At 36.2% G+C, this 16,203-nt stretch overlaps 2 pseudogenes; both read right to left on the bottom strand.

Annotated features, from left to right (window-relative positions):
* Window positions 1–187: 187 nt before the first annotated feature.
* Window positions 188–775, bottom strand: LOC137740779 (lipid phosphate phosphatase 2-like; annotated as a pseudogene).
* A 5,186-nt stretch (window positions 776–5,961) lies between these two features.
* Window positions 5,962–9,543, bottom strand: LOC137739039 (7-ethoxycoumarin O-deethylase-like; annotated as a pseudogene).
* Window positions 9,544–16,203: the final 6,660 nt, after the last annotated feature.

The following is a 16,203-nucleotide window of genomic DNA, read 5'->3' as shown; positions in this document are numbered from 1 at the left end:
ACCAACAAAGCAATTCATAACAAAAATCATACTATTTTTTTTTTAAATTTATAAAATTTTCATTGAATAAAGAATGATGTTAGGAGCTACACATACGATATGAAGTCATCAAATGAAGTACTCCATCGCGTATACAAAAAATATATATACCTTCTGCATAATTTTTATTTGACATACAAACTCAAACTCAGGATCTTCTCCCTTCTTCCAGTAACTGGTGGACTTGTGGACTCGAATCTGGAATCTTAATATCTGTTCTTCGCATATGAGAGAGCTTAACCTCGTGGCCGGAGATAAGAACACGCCAACATTCTTCTCTGCACCCAGCATGTGGAAATACACTTGAGGTGCCCACCCATCCCGCTGGTTTGGGAGAGGGAAGGACTGCAATTAACAAGTCGAAGCTATGACAATTCCTATAAGACCTCCAGCGAAGACGTCCTGCCAATGATCTAGTAATCATCCACACGAGAGATTCCCAATAGAGCAGCACATAGAAATGGAAGGAATACAATGCAGAGCTTTGCGAAGGTCTGTGACCAAACACTTTCATCTTCCAAGACAAATGCCATGCAAGAAAACCAAGACCTGCAAGTAAAACTAAAGTATTACACTAGGAAAGTTTTTATGTCCTTCCTTTACAATCTTCTTCTCTCCAGTGCAGATAGCATTGTTAGTATCAGGATTGTATATATCTATTCCATCAGGGAAAAACCACCACAAGAGTTAAGAGAGCAGAATAGAAGAGGCCCAATATGGCATGTTGCAAATCATGAGAAAAAATTTAAACATACATTATTTGATTTACATCAAGTTTGACAGCAAATTCTCTGCACAATTGTAAAAGAAACATAAGCAAATTACCAAAACCGATATGAAAGAGGGTCAGATATTGCTTAAAAGCCCTTCCAATCTTCCTTATGGAACATATAGGTAATAACTAAATGTGAATTCATTAGTCAAGAAGCACCTTAGAGGACATTAAACATATAAATATTCTTCTTAATCTGAAAAAATTCACCATATAGTATTTAAGGTTTTTATCACAAATGGTCTCTGAAATTAACAATCACCATCAAGATGGTACTTGAAATTTAAAATCAATCAATGTAGTTCTTGAAAATAGGTGTTGCAAATCAATGTAATTATTCCGTCACAATTATGTTAAAAATTCTGTTAAGTGCTGATGTGGCACATAAATGAGTCCCATAAATCCTTTTTTCTCACAAGTGTTCCTTGAAATTGACCCGAGACATCAAAATGATCACTGAAATTGAAAATCGATCAATGTAGTCTCGCAAGTAAGTGCCCCAAAACAATGTAGTCCTTCCGTCACAATTCTATCAAAAATTCTGTTATATGCTGATGTGACACATAAATAGATCATACAAGTCTAATTAAATTAAAAAAAATTACAAATAGATATAATAATTTAATAGTTAATAAAAAGTTGTGAAACCAAAAACCCAGTCTTGCAATCAACTTTTTAAATTAATTATTAAACCCACATCAGCACATAACAAATTTTTTTACAGAATTATGGTGGAATGATCATATTGATGTGCGACACCTATTTTGAAGGACTACATTCATTGATTTTTAATTTTAAGGATCATTTTGATGCAGCGGGTCAATTTCAGGGGCCATCTTGGTGGTGTGAGTCAATTTCAGGGACCATGTGTGATAAAAACCCGTAAATTTTATGGGGCTCATTTATGTACCACATCAGCACTTAACGGAATTTTTAATAGAATTGTGACGGAATGACCACATTGATTTGTGACACCTATTTTCAAGGACTACATTGATTGATTTTCAATTTCAGGGACCATCTTGATGGTGAGAGTAAATTTCAAGGACCATTTGTAATAAAAACCCTAGGGTTCATATTCCCTAAGTAATTTAGAACCCACTATGCCTGAACTAAGTCAGTGCGTAATTGAAAACAAGGAGCACGAGTGAGCTGCATGTGTGTTTCCAAAGCCAGGAATATGAGCATATTGAATATATAGCCTCCCATATATAATATTTAGGAAAACTAACGAAAAGAGCTTGAAAACTTTGAGTTTTAACGATAAAGACAAAATAAAGGGTAAAGTGAATAGTATCATGATTGACTTTTTAGTGTAAAATGTGGTTTTTCGGTAAAATGAACAGTACCGCGGGATTTTAGTTAAAACTCCCTATATATTTTGATGTAAGTATCAAATTTACACGCATATCTCATATTCAATACACATGATTGATAGTTTTCACCACAATAACACCATTAAATTCTTAAATTTTTTAAAAAAAATTCTCTTAGTATAGTTTTCTTGTAGGCTTCAGGGTTAGGAACAGAGTGTCCATATATGAGGAAAGGAAAGTGGATACAAGAGCGGATACAAAACAAGAATTAAAGTACGACAATATCAAATGAAGCCTTGGCTTAGTTACCTTCTAAATGTCATTTCTACGATGAAGTCATAAAATCCTCATTGGTGTTTACAAATTCACATCGTTTTTGGTAATTACTTTTTCTTATAGCTGTGCTATTGTTTCACTCACTTCATTAACAAGCACAAAGAATTTGCTATTAAGAACTGGCATCCACTGAAAAATTATTAAGATTTTTCTATACTATTCAACTGTTGTAAATGGATGTTTAATTGAAGGAACCAAACCAGCACAAAAAATTCTATGGATTCGGCACAAGTGGTAGCAGGATCCTATCATCTCCACAAATTTATCTCCAGATTAAGTTAATTTAGTAAGTTGATAGGATTCCGCTGACTCTTTATTTTTCATCAAGGCTCTAAAATCATTTTTCTCCTACTTTATGTTGATGATATTGCTGTCACTGGCACTGACTCTTGCTACTCCAAAGTTTCATTGATGCCCTTGGTCGTGGATTTGACATTAAAGCTCTTAGCCCCGTGCACTATTTTTTGGGCTTACAGGTTCTCTCCCATGGTGGTTCTTTGCACATAAATCAGTTGAAGTATGCTCATGATTTGTTACAAAGACACAATCTCCTTCACTGCAAACCGGCATCGACCCCCTTGGCTGCCAAAGTCCTTCTTTCACAGTTAGTCGGTTCCTTGCTTTCCTCTCCTACTGAATTCTACGAGATTGTTGGCTGTCTCTAATATCTCACTTTAACTTGTCCAGACATCAGCTATGCTGTAAGTACTGTTGCCCAATTTATGAGTTCACCTTGGGTTCCTCATCTTGTTATAGCCAAGCATATTCTTAGGTATGTCTAAGGTGTTAGTGTTTCTGTTTTCTTAGATTTTCAATGGTTATATGAAAAATGGAGAAGAAGAAAGAGGTTTTATGAATGTTCTCTTCTCTGCCATGAAATGTAGCAGAGGAATATATTTCTCTTACTCTAATCCAATCACACTTACATCGTGCAATATACTGTTAGAGAGAAGTGCCCTACATCACAAAATGATCTCAACCATACATTGAGCTATTTACTAAGATCATTACACATGGCATTATATGCCTTACATCTTTTGACCTCACACTTGGCAGTAATATACTCAAGTGAATACACAAATAAGCTCATCTTATTTCACTAATACTAATCAGCTATAGATTTATAATTCAACAAAAGGCACTCTTAATCACGACCTTGTCTTCTGTACTCAAACTCATTTTGCCCGCCTGTGTGCCTATTTCGATGCGGATTAAGCTGGTTGTCCAAATACTCGCCGTTCCACCAGTGGGTATCTTATATATTTGGGTTCAAATCTCATGTCTTGGTGCTCAAAAAAGCAACCTATTATTGCAAGGTCTAGTGCTGAATTCGAATATCGCTTTTTAGCTCACTCATGTGCTGAGACTACATGGTTGTCTTATCTGTTTTATGAGCTTGGAGTCCCACTCCACTTTTGGTGTTTCTCTACTGTGATAATCTTAGTGCTACATACATGGCCGCCAATCGGCCTTATGTGCTCGTACTCGCCATATTGAGCTTGACTATCACTTTGTTCATGAAAAATTAGCATTAGGCAGTCACCATGTCTGTTTCGTTCCCTCTATTTACCAACCAACTGATGTACTCACCAAGCCTTTTCATCAGCCGCGTCATCACTACTTTGCTCCAAACTTGTCCACCCAAGGCCGTCCAGTTTTCCAGGGGGTTTGTGTTAGTGGAATCCTATCATCTCCACAAATCTCTAGATTAATGTGGTTGTTGATCATTGGATTATTACTTAAGCGTTGATTAACGTGCTTATTTCTTATTGGTGATACATCATTTGGTGTAATATTTTGGTATCCGAAACATTACACATGAATTAATTGTAATTACTCCACAATTCTCTAGAATAAGTTAAATTTAGTAAATTGTATAGGGAAATGAATCAATTGTAATTAATTGATTCATCAAATGTAACTCTGAAATGAATCAATATCCACAACTGAAGTTGAGTACATTAGTGCTTTAGAAGCCACTGCACATGCAACATGGTTAAAGTTTGTTCTGGAAGACTTAGGTGAGTTTCAGACATAAGCAACTCCTCTGCATTGTGATAATACATCTGCACTAGCAATCACCAAGAATCCCATCTTTCACCAGAAAATCAAACACATTAACATGTGATATCACTTCATCAAAGAAGCATTGCAGCAAGGGACAATTGATTTGAAGTAATATCCAACCAAGGAGCAATTGGTAGACATTTTTACCAAGGCTTTGGCAAATGGTCAGTTCAACAAGCTTAGAGAGATATTTGGAGTGAAATTAGTTCATCAATTAAAGGGGAGTGTTGAATTATAATTGTATGAATTGATTCTGGTTCAATACCTTGGCTTATATGCAAAGTAGTAGAAAATCTGTCATGTTTAAGTTGTTAAATAGAACTGCAAATGTCTAAACATAGTAGGCTGATTAGGTAGATGGCTAGGATGGCACGATATAAATAGATTCTCTCTCTCTCTCTCTCTCTCTCTTTCTCTCTCTATGTAACCGTTGGAGAACAAAGCCAGTGATTGGCTCATTCACACAAATGTATTCGGTGGGAAAGATTGAATGAAATAGTTAAGTCATAGCCTCTGTAACTTTTATGAAATTCTCTCTTCATTCTCTGCTGCTTCTCTTTCATTTTTGTCACTCTTTTTCTTGATTCTGAGTACCTCAATCTCTTTAAAACACCATTCCATTTTCAATATATTCTTCAATATTCTTCTGAGCACTCTCCAAACTGTACCCATCGGAGAAAATGTAATGGAGGTGGCTTCATATGACTTGACCAGGGAGGTCTCGGTTGCGATATTATTGGAGAAAACAGGCTCTTGTTGCTTAAGGATAACGCGTGCCATTTTGGGCGTAGTTGCCATAATGACTGGCTTTGAAACGATTTTCAGGCTAAAGAGTGGGCCACGGATTTTGGATAGCTTAAACAAGAATTCAATTCATTTATGCCGCTGCTTCTGAGTTGAGGAAGGTTGCCGAGTATCCGCCATCCAACGGGCCCTGGAGTTTTTTCCAACTTTCATTTTTGCAACCACGGACCAGACGAGAGATGAAAAAATATGCAGCAACTAGTAACAAAGCAATGATCATGCAGAGAGGGAAGGCTTCCATTTTTGCTACTTTTTTTTTCTTCTCTTTCTAGGTATTTTCTCCTCTCTTATTGCAATCAAACTCTCAGAAGGGAGAGGGAAAAAAAAAAAAAACTAGTGCTTCCCATGACCAAACTCTGCCTGGTTTTAATTCTAAATACATCATCCATTCTAACCAAAGAAGAATCTGAACCAAATTATTATAGCTAACCAATTGTGAAGCCTAGCCAGCCCACTCCCCACCTTCATGTAGATAATATCATGTGATTTAAAAAAAAAAAAAAAAAAGAACAAAGTACACCATCCATTCTCTAAATTAGAGTAACATTCACTACAAAATCGCTATAACATTTGTTGATTAACAGTTGTTACATTGATCTTATTTCCAACACTAGGTATCACAGAACATTACAGGTAAACAGAAGTTGAGAGTCTAGGTTTGGGGATGGCGATGATACTCTTGGCTTTTTGAATTGTAGTCCCAACAAATTCTTCCATATTGTCCACGACTCTTGGAGGGCATTCCCACTCAAAGGCATGGAGAAATGCTGCCAAGTAAAATTGCACCGTGCGATGAGCAAGCGGCCATCCTACACAAATCCTTTTCCCACACCCAAATGGCAGTAGATTGAAGTCTGGGCCTTTCACATCAAACTTCGAACCAATAAACCTTTCGGGTTTAAATTTGCAAGGTTCTTCCCAAATGCTTGGATCTCTACCAATCCCCCAAATGTTCACCACTGTAACCCAATCCTTAGGAATATGATACCCAGCAACCTCACAAGCCTCGTTTGGGCGACGACCAATGAGTGGGGCTGCTGGGTGGAGTTGGAAAACTTCTTTCACTGCTCTTGAAGGTAAGGCAAATTCGCAATGTCGCCTTCTTCAACAAACATGTCCTTTCCAACAACTTGGTCCAGCTCCAGAACTATTTTCTTGTGTACACCAGGATTTCTGAGGATCTCTGCCATTCCCCACTCGACAATGCTTGTAGTTGTGTCCGTGCTTGCAATGAACATGCATGTCCTACAAAATCAAAATCAAGACCAATTCTTAATTTCTTAAAATGAATCTATTTCAAATTGGTTTGATTTGTTACACAATCACTAGTTCCAAAAGCCTAACGGCCACCGGACCCAAAAGCTAAAACTGTTAAAAACAATGGACCAGCAATGTATATCAAGCTCATGTATTGACTTACGGAAATCAAGCTTTTGATCATGTTTCTAGAAAGGGTTCTCATGTCATCATCTTTATCACTTCTATAGTTCAATAATGCATCTAACATGTCCCATTTCTCCTTTTTAGTAGTATTGTTGATTCTGATTTCCCTCTCTTGCAACCTCTCGTCGATAAGTTTCTCATACAAAGCATCATATTTCTGAAAGATCGTCAATGTTCCCCGTTTGAGCCCTTGAGGATCAAAAAGCTTGAATAATGGGAAGAATCAGCAATATTGCCCATGCCGAGAAGTTTTATTAATTATTTTAATGATTGTTTCATTTCTCTCCCTTCCCTTGTTGTGTATTCAAAAAGGCTCTTACTGCATGTAAGGTTACTTATAATGTTGGCTACGGTGATGAAAACCCATTCTGCAATGTTCACCGGATTCTTTGACAAAGAAGCTGAGTAGAGCTGCTTCAGTAATCCATGGACCTACAAACAATTGAAAGAATAAACAAATTCAGATTTCTAATTTTCTGCGAGTATCAATATAAATTGAAAATTTCTTTTTCCAATATTTAAAAATTTCTTACTCCAATATTTGTTTGTGTATTAAATTTGACAATTATTTACAAAAAAAATTAAATTTGACAATTGTCCCAAATACTTAAGAACATATCCTCAACATATAGGAGAGTACTTTATTATAAGACTGAATTGAACTCTAAGTCTAGTTACGTGGTGTCACTCATACATTCGTGTATTTTACTACTATTAATTATAGCACATAGATTAATATCAAAACACGGCAATGAAACGGTCAAAATAAAAAATTTCTCTTGTCAACAACGTTTGATATAGTCAGAAGTGTTGCGACACTGTTTTTAGCAAAGTTCAAAAAGACGCTAGGCGTTAGTCAGACACTTAGGTGGACTAGGCGGATTTAAGTAAATCCATTTTATTTTGTGTAAGTAAGTATTTGTTTATACTTAAAATATATATAATTTCATCATAAACTACAAAATAGAATGACATATGTTTTATGAAGTATTGGAACATAATGAAAACATGGGGAACAAGCATATAGTGTGTGCTCATTTAAGTATTCAACAAGTCTCTTACAATTTATTGAAAAAAATTAAATGCAAATTGAAAGTTATCTATTTTCTGTCTAAGTGAGTTGCAACCTAGGCAGGTGCCTAGATGGGTTTGGACGGGCTAGGCGCAATTTCTTAATTTTCAAACGGCTAGGTATTAATCGGGGCGGTGACTAGTTGCCTAGCACCTAGGCGGGGTCTCGGCATCTCTAGGCAGAGATTTTTATTACATTTTAGTTAGGGGAGTGTTATTGGCACTAGAAAAATCTCATTCTACACTTCTCACAAGTATATTTTTGTTTCCAAATATAGAAAGTTTGGAGTGTAGAATGAAAATTTTGAAGTGCCAATAACAATTCTCTTTAGTTATTTCAAAAACACTTATCAGCGGCCCCAATCACTAGAAACAGAAACGGAATTAAAAATCCAGTCTAATTAGTGTACCTCATATATCAAATCAACAGATACTACTGCAACTAGTTATGTGCCAAGATGCTTGAATGGTTTCAATAAAGTAATATAACATGATCGAGCAGGCAAAAGTTAAGATGACGCAAATTAACGAACCTTTTGCTTGCGAAGTGGTGTAAAATTGTCAAGGGCTCTAGAAGAGAAGACATTTTCATTCAATATTCTTCTGAACACTCTCAGGGACAGAGCTAGAGATTTTTTTAAATAGGGGCATCCTAACACAACCAAGTAAAATAATGGGTTTTAGGTTGTTGAGAACAAGGTACAATAAAAAATCTCTAAATTAAAAAGCTAAATTCTAAATTGTAAAGTAAATTCATATAAATACATTGTGAAGTAAAATTGCTGTGTCATTGTGATGCTTGATCAATTGAATCTTATGATACTTGATCATTTGAATTCAATGTACCAAAAGCCTAACAGCCACCGGACCCAAAAGCTAAAACTGTTAAAAACAATGGACTAGTAATGTATATCAAGCTTATGTATTGACTTACGGAAATCAAGCTTTTGATGATGTTTCTAGAAAGGGTTCTCAGGTCATCATCTTTATCACTTCTATAGTTCAATAATGCATCTAACATGTCCCCTTTCTCCTTCTTAGTAGTATTGTTGATTCCGATTTCCCTCTCTTGCAACCTCTCGTCGATAAGTTTCTCATACAAAGCATCATATTTCTGAAAGATCGCCAATGTACCACCCCCACCCCACCCCCCAACAATTGAGCTTGGTTTAGGTTAGGAAACGTGGAATGTTTGGAACCAAACTCAAACTTTTAATTGTCATATTACATTTTTTTCCATTCACCCAAAAAACTGAGTGGGGGCGGATGCCTCCCCTGGGCCTTTTGTAGCTCCGTCTGTGAACACTCTCCATCTTGTACCCATGGGAGAATATACAAGAGAGGTGTCATCATATGACACGACTTGGGTGATCTTGTTGGAGATATGACTGGAGAAAATAGCTTCCCGTTCCTTGAGGATAAGGCGTGCCATTTCTGGCGAAGTTGCCACAATGATCGATTTTGGACCCAATTTCAGGCTAAAGAGCGGGCCATGAATTTTGGATGGCTTAAACAAGTGTTCATGTATTTTGCTGCTGCTCAATTGAAGAAGGTTGCCGAGTATCGGCCATCCAACAGGTCCTAGAGGTGAGTTTTTCCAATTTTCATATTTGCCGCCATGGACGAGATGGGTGATGAAAAATATGCAGCAACTGATAACAAAGCAATGATCATGCAGAGAGGGAAGGCTTCCATTTTTGCTATACGTTTTTTTCGTTCTCTCTAGGTCCTCTTATTGCAATCAACTCCCAAAAAGGAAAGAAAACAAAACAAAAACAAACAAACGAAGCATCTTTCTTTGTGCAGTTGTCCGATGCATGCTCTCTTTCTCTGATGCGTGTAACGCTTTCAGGTAGAAATTGTATTGGTGATGACAAGTTTACAGTATGCATGCAATAAGGTGATTCTGGATAAACAAGGCAAATAGGGTGTAGAAGCCTACACCTAGGAGGACTTACGTGGTTCACCTCCACGTGACCTCCTCATTTTTTTAATTTATTACTAGCAAATGCCTACACATTTGTGTGTATGAACACATTTTTTTAGAAAATGAGAAGGAGAGAGGGAGAGAGAGAGAGAACGTTGAGGGAGTGGGGAGGTTTTTGTTTTTGGTTTTTATTTTTTTAATTTTTAATTTTTAATATTAGAGATATTTTAATTTTTAACATCACCTATGAGGTTTCAATAAAAAACAGTAAAATTTGAACATATGAAATTACATTATTGGACCTGTGAAATTATATTTGTCACTCTTGTTGACAAAGAGGGTTTTATTAATTAATAAAGATTAGCAAAGGTCACACACTTCATGTGTGAGAAATATTACTTTTATTTTTATTTTTCTCAAATATTGTTTTAATTTTTATTTATTTATTTATTTGGTAGGAGTTATGTAGGCATAGACAAAAAAAGGTGTTGACAGTTATGGAGAGTGAAAGAGAAAGAGAGAGAGAGAGAATTTAGAGGGTTATGATACGGTGACATGATTGTGAGGTTTAGAAAGAAAAAAAAAATTGTTTGCTTTAAATTACTTTAATGCCCCTATTTTGTTTCTTTTCTCCCATTTTTTTTATGTATTAAAGGTTATAATTGTAATTTCATTATTTATTTATTTTTTTTCTGTTGACAAAGTTAGTTCTATTATTATGTAGTTTAGATTATTTTATACATTTATCGGCCTTTTGGCTATGATCAAGTTTAATTTAGATTATTAAGGGGTGGGGAAGTGGAAAAATTTGAAATTGTTACATTAATTTAAGGGATGATGAGTTTTAAACTTGGGATGTATGGGTTGACCTCCCGGTTAAATAATGCACTGTCATTTGTAAGTTTTTAGCCACGTGGACAATGATGGTGAATGCGTTCCATGTTAGAGGGGATAGAGGAAGTGATATATGTGAATTTTGTTCACAAAAGAATCTGGCCAGATACAACCTCAACATCCTGGATCAAAGGAATAATCTTGACGACATACACTTAACCTCAACCCCAAATTCAAATAGAATCTCAAGCCCACACAAATTGATATAATTAATAAACCTCAGAAGTGAGAGAAGGAATAATTAAGCATGGGTGTAGGCATAGACATTGCACTCATGAGCTCTCCGACGTTGCCTCTTGCTATTTGAAAACACCAAAACATCAAGTTGATCGATGTTAAAAAATAGTGCATGGCTAAATTTTTCTATCTTTAACAGTTAGCATCACGATTTAGTGATATTTCTCGCAATTAGTAATTTCATGTTGTGAGCCACTAGGGGGCCACATGTTCCCTTGTTCCTAGCTTCCCTTCCCCGTAACTCTCTTCCCTTAGCTCTCTCATATCTCCTCCCTATCTCACTTTGCAAATGCAAAGGCTAGCACATACACCACCATCATCGTCCCATATGAGTCTCAATCACATACCACCATCACCACTCATTCTTCATTCCTTCTCGAGTTTAAGATCCTTAAACAGAGTGCTAGGCTCCAATTGAGACCTAGGCACCATGGAAGCCGGCGAGTTCCACCATCTCTGATTAGGTGAGCCTCAGAGTCACTTTTCTCCGTCTCAAATTGATGTTTGGTGCGATTGCTAAGTCTGTATACTCATTTTGGTGAAGGATTAGCATGAAATCAACTTGGGGTAACAAACCCATTTTCCAGCGAGGAATGCCGCGGGTTGCAGACCATTTTTTGACCAACTCCGACCACGGGATGGGTATAATATTCTTCCTTGTTCCTTGGGCTTCAATTTGATATATTGAATTACTAGTTTTAGATGAGATTTGGGGATGAACGGAGCTCTCCAAGCTCTAACTTTCTTCTTTGTGGAGATCGGCCAATCCATGGCCTGAAACCAAGTCAACCCGACCCATAACCTAGAACTGAATCCAAAACCCTGTTCTGACTTGACTTGGATCCAGATGGAATACTCCGTTATATTCTTAGGAATATTCCTAGAATATTCCTTGTGTTGACTTTTACGAAATTTGCATGGGACCCCACTTAGGGTATTTCATTCGTTCCTCTTGGTAACAAATAGCTATTTGTTTATTGATACTCCAAACCTCATTCTGAGTATTGTAACTCACCTTAAGTTGCTCATATTCATTGGACAAAGAGTAAAAACCCATATGAACAAGGAAATGATCATTGATTCCAATGTCCATTGCACTCAATTTATTGTCCATGATAACCAATTTCAAAAAATGCTCTTGAACACTGCTAGAACCATCATGTTTAGTGTTTATTAATGCTGACAAATAAACCCCTGTAGTCTCAGCTTTGTTTGACCTTTTAAACTTTTCTTCGACCTTGTCGATGTAACTCTTGGCCAAATCACAGCTAGGATTCCTTCTTCTGATATGTTAATCCATGGAATTTTGCATGATGAGTAGGGACATTTGGTTTGCCCTATCCCACTTTGCAAAATATTCCCTCTCTTGTGCAGTACTTTCATCTGTTAATGTAGAAGGTTGAGGAGCCTTGAATGTTATGTTGAACTCCAACATTCCATGATTCATTTTGATTTGTTGCTTCCATGTTTTGAAGTTGTTGCTTCAACTTCTCACATTTACCAAACTCATCATATTGAAACCTACCATAATTTGAAAAGAATTTGGAAAAACGTCATAAATACATGACCAAGAATGAATACTAAACTTCTTGTCATACTTAAATTATGGTTTCAGTCACACCTATAATTTGGGCAAGAAACTGTCCATACATAATAATGTGTTCCAAAATTTTTGCTAGCCAAGTCATAGGACACTAAAACCATTTATATAACATTACCTCTGGGTAAGTTGAAGTATAAATATAGCCTGTGTTCCAGCACTCTCAATACAGTGATCACATAAATGAACCCAACATAGTCACTTCTTTGGAAGTATATTACTTGTTAATATTTGTAAACCACTACCAAAATGATCATTATGGGGTTCTGAAAGATTACATTTAGTCCTACACTTTTGGTGTTATACTAAAGTTATTCCATAATCCATTAGTCTGCCTTAAGCGCTAGATCAATTACAATTATTCCATAATCCATTAGTGTACTCCTTGCAAATTTAGACATCAGTAAAATAGCATAAGAGAAATAATGATGATAGCATCATATATTTCAAATAATTGCCTAGAAAACTTGATATTGAGTGGCAGCAATTATAAGAACAGCAAGATACGTAAGATATGTAAGGAGAATAATTATGCTATCAAAATTTGAGAATATCGTATGAATAAATGTGCAAACAAAAAATCACAAAGCCAATGGAATTCAACATCATTTCGCACCGCGGAACATTATAATCAACTATCATATGTATAAGGTTTAATTGGTGTGGCTCTGATACGTACCACATGTTGGCCATATTATAGATTGAACACAACTAAAACCTAAATGATGTTAAAGACAATAATGCATGAACTATTACATACTGCATTTATTACAGTAAATATCCATGCTTAAGGTTACCATAGTTAATTAAGTATACTCACTAGGTGTAGAAGACGTTAAAGCCATGCTAATACTTGTCTTCTCTTCTCTTGGTTACAGATTTGATCCAAGAACACTCAATGGGAAGAGTTCCTTTCTAGAGAGGACCACACAGACCTGAGAAAGGAGACCAAAGTATATATATTAGTTGTAATTGATCCACCCATAACATTCATTCTCACCTAAGACAAATTCGAACCAAATTATTATGGTTAGCCCATTGTGAGCTTATTCCATTCCCCCACCCTTCATGTAGATAAGATCGCGTGATTTAAAAAAATAAAATAAAATAAAAACGTACACCATCCATTCTCTAAATTACAGTAGCTTCACTACACAAATGCTATAAAGAAGCAGCAAAGCGAGGCTTTGTGCTTGAACGGATACTTACTCCCATTTTCACCTTTCACCCTGGAACCCCTTTCACTAAAAAAATGCAATGATCTACGACCATCTTCTCTGAATCAAGAGGTATCAGATCGAACTAAGATAAGTCATGTATTATAATCTTGCTTGCTTCTAGCGAAGCTTATAGCACTAGATAATAGGCATATCTGTTGAATAACAATTGTTATATTGATCTTATTATTTCCAACACTAGGTATCACAGAACATTACAGGTAAACAGAAGTTGAGAGTCTAGGTTTGGGGATGGTAATGACACTCTTGGCCTTTTCAATTGAAACCTCACAAGCCTCATATGAGCAAAGAGTAATGAGTGGGACTGATGGGTGGAGTCAGAAAACTTCTTTCACTGCTGCTTGAAGGTAAGGCAAATTCGCAATGTCGCTTTCTTCGATGAACATGTCCTTTCCAACAACTTCATCCAATTCCATAATTATTTTCTTGTGTACATCAGGGTTTTTTTAGGATCTCTGCCATTCCCCACTCGACAGTGCTTGTGCTTGTCTTCGTGCTTGCAATGAACATGTCCTGCAAAATCAAAATCAAGACAATTCTTAATTTCTCAAAATGAATCGATTTCAAATAGGTTTGATTTGTTAAACGATCACTAGTCCTAAAAGCCTAACAGCGACCGGACTCAAAAGCTAAAACTAATTTAAACAATGGGCCAACAATATATATCAATTTTATATATTGACTTACCGAAAGTATTAAAGTTAATCCTTTGCTTTAAAGTTAATCCTTTGATTTATAATTTGAAATGTTTTGGATCTCTAATCTATTGCCACATGTATGGCATAGATCTTTTGTAAAAAGGCTGACCATTTGCCTTATTACCTGTCTAATGTACCAGGACATTCAATGAATATCAAAAAAATCTCTCTTTGTGAAAAAAGTTCTCTGCCCTCTGTTTCCCCGTTTGCTCTTTGCCCTCTGTTTTCCCTCAACAAGCTGCTTCTCATATTTGTCATATGTTGCTTCATCTTTCTAGCCTGTGTTTAGTTTATTGAGATGAAGGATTGTTTGAATATCAACATGGTATCAGAGCTAATTTGATAAAAAAGTGGAGGCCTTTTTTTATTCTCAAAAGGGGGAAAATTCTAAGTGAAACCCTAGAATAAAAAATTTCAAATTCATGGTTGGTTCAAGTATCAGTGGAGTGATTCGAACTCCTATCTTCAGTGGAGAGAATTATGACTTCTGGAGGACAAAGTTGAGAACAATTTTTGTATCTCATGATTTGTAGAGCTTGATTGAAGATGGCTATGTGGTAACTCTATATAATGTGGTTTTGATAAACTCTCAAACAAGGGAACTGAATTTAAACATCAAGAGAGATGCAAAAGCAATTGGGGGTCATCCAAAGTGCTATCTCAGATGAAATATTTCCGAAAATTTTGAACGAGACAAATGCCAAATCAGCTTGGGATGTGCTGGAGAAAGTTTACAGATGCTCTACTAAGGTAAAGGCAGTCAAACTCCAATCTTTGAGAAGAGATTTTGAGTACAAAAGAATGAAAGATGATGAATTGTTAGATGATTACCTGAGTCGATTTTCTAAGATTATTAATCAAATGAAAAGTTATGGTGAAACCTTGTCTGATGAGAGAATAGTTCAGAAGTATCTAATTAACTTGCCAAGAAAGTATGACAACATAGTTTCAATCATAGAGGAGACTAGGGATTTGTCAACTTTGAGTGTTGAAGAATTGATTGGTGCACTTAAGGGTTTTGCTCAAAGACTATCCAGGCATGACAATAATGATGTAGAAAATGTTTTCCAAACACTTACAGTGAATCCAAAAACTGAAGCTAGTTCAAGTTAAAGCAAAGCCAAGTCCAACAAGAATTGGAAAGGCAAAAACAAAGTGTGGGAAGGAAAGGGTAATTTGAAGAGAAGAAAAAGGTTGAGAAGAGTTTGTATGTTTCGAAATGCAAAATTTGTGACAAAGCTCATTCCGGTGAATGTTAGTTCAAGGGAAAAGTGAAATGCCACAAGTGTAGTAGATTCGGGCATATGCCAAAGGATTGTACCTACAGAGATAATCAGCTAGCTCACTACACCAAAGCAGAAGGTGAAGATACCAATATGTTTTATGTTGGTCATGATACAACTGTCCAAGAAAAAGCTAAAGTTTGGTTTGTGGACGGCGGCTATAGCAATCAAATGACGGTGAACAAGAACATTCTCCATAATATTGACACTACAAACCCAACCCGAGTGAAGATGGGAAATGGGCAGCTATTTGATACATTGGGAAAAGGTACTATTTCCGTGCATACGAAGAATGGAAAGATGGTCATCAAGGATGTCATGTTAGTACCTGATTTGAAGAAAAATTTGCTAAGTCTTGGACAACTCATTGAGCATGGCTACTACTTGTATTTTGGAGACAATACTTGCAAGATATATGATGGGAGGAATCGTGAACAACTCTTGGCTAAGATTGAGATGAGGAAGAGTAGAAGCTTTC

The sequence above is a fragment of the Pyrus communis genome, chromosome 7 (genome assembly GCF_963583255.1).
Source record: "Pyrus communis chromosome 7, drPyrComm1.1, whole genome shotgun sequence".
NCBI classification, from domain to species: domain Eukaryota; kingdom Viridiplantae; phylum Streptophyta; class Magnoliopsida; order Rosales; family Rosaceae; genus Pyrus; species Pyrus communis.
This window is presented reverse-complemented; position numbering and strand designations above follow the sequence as displayed.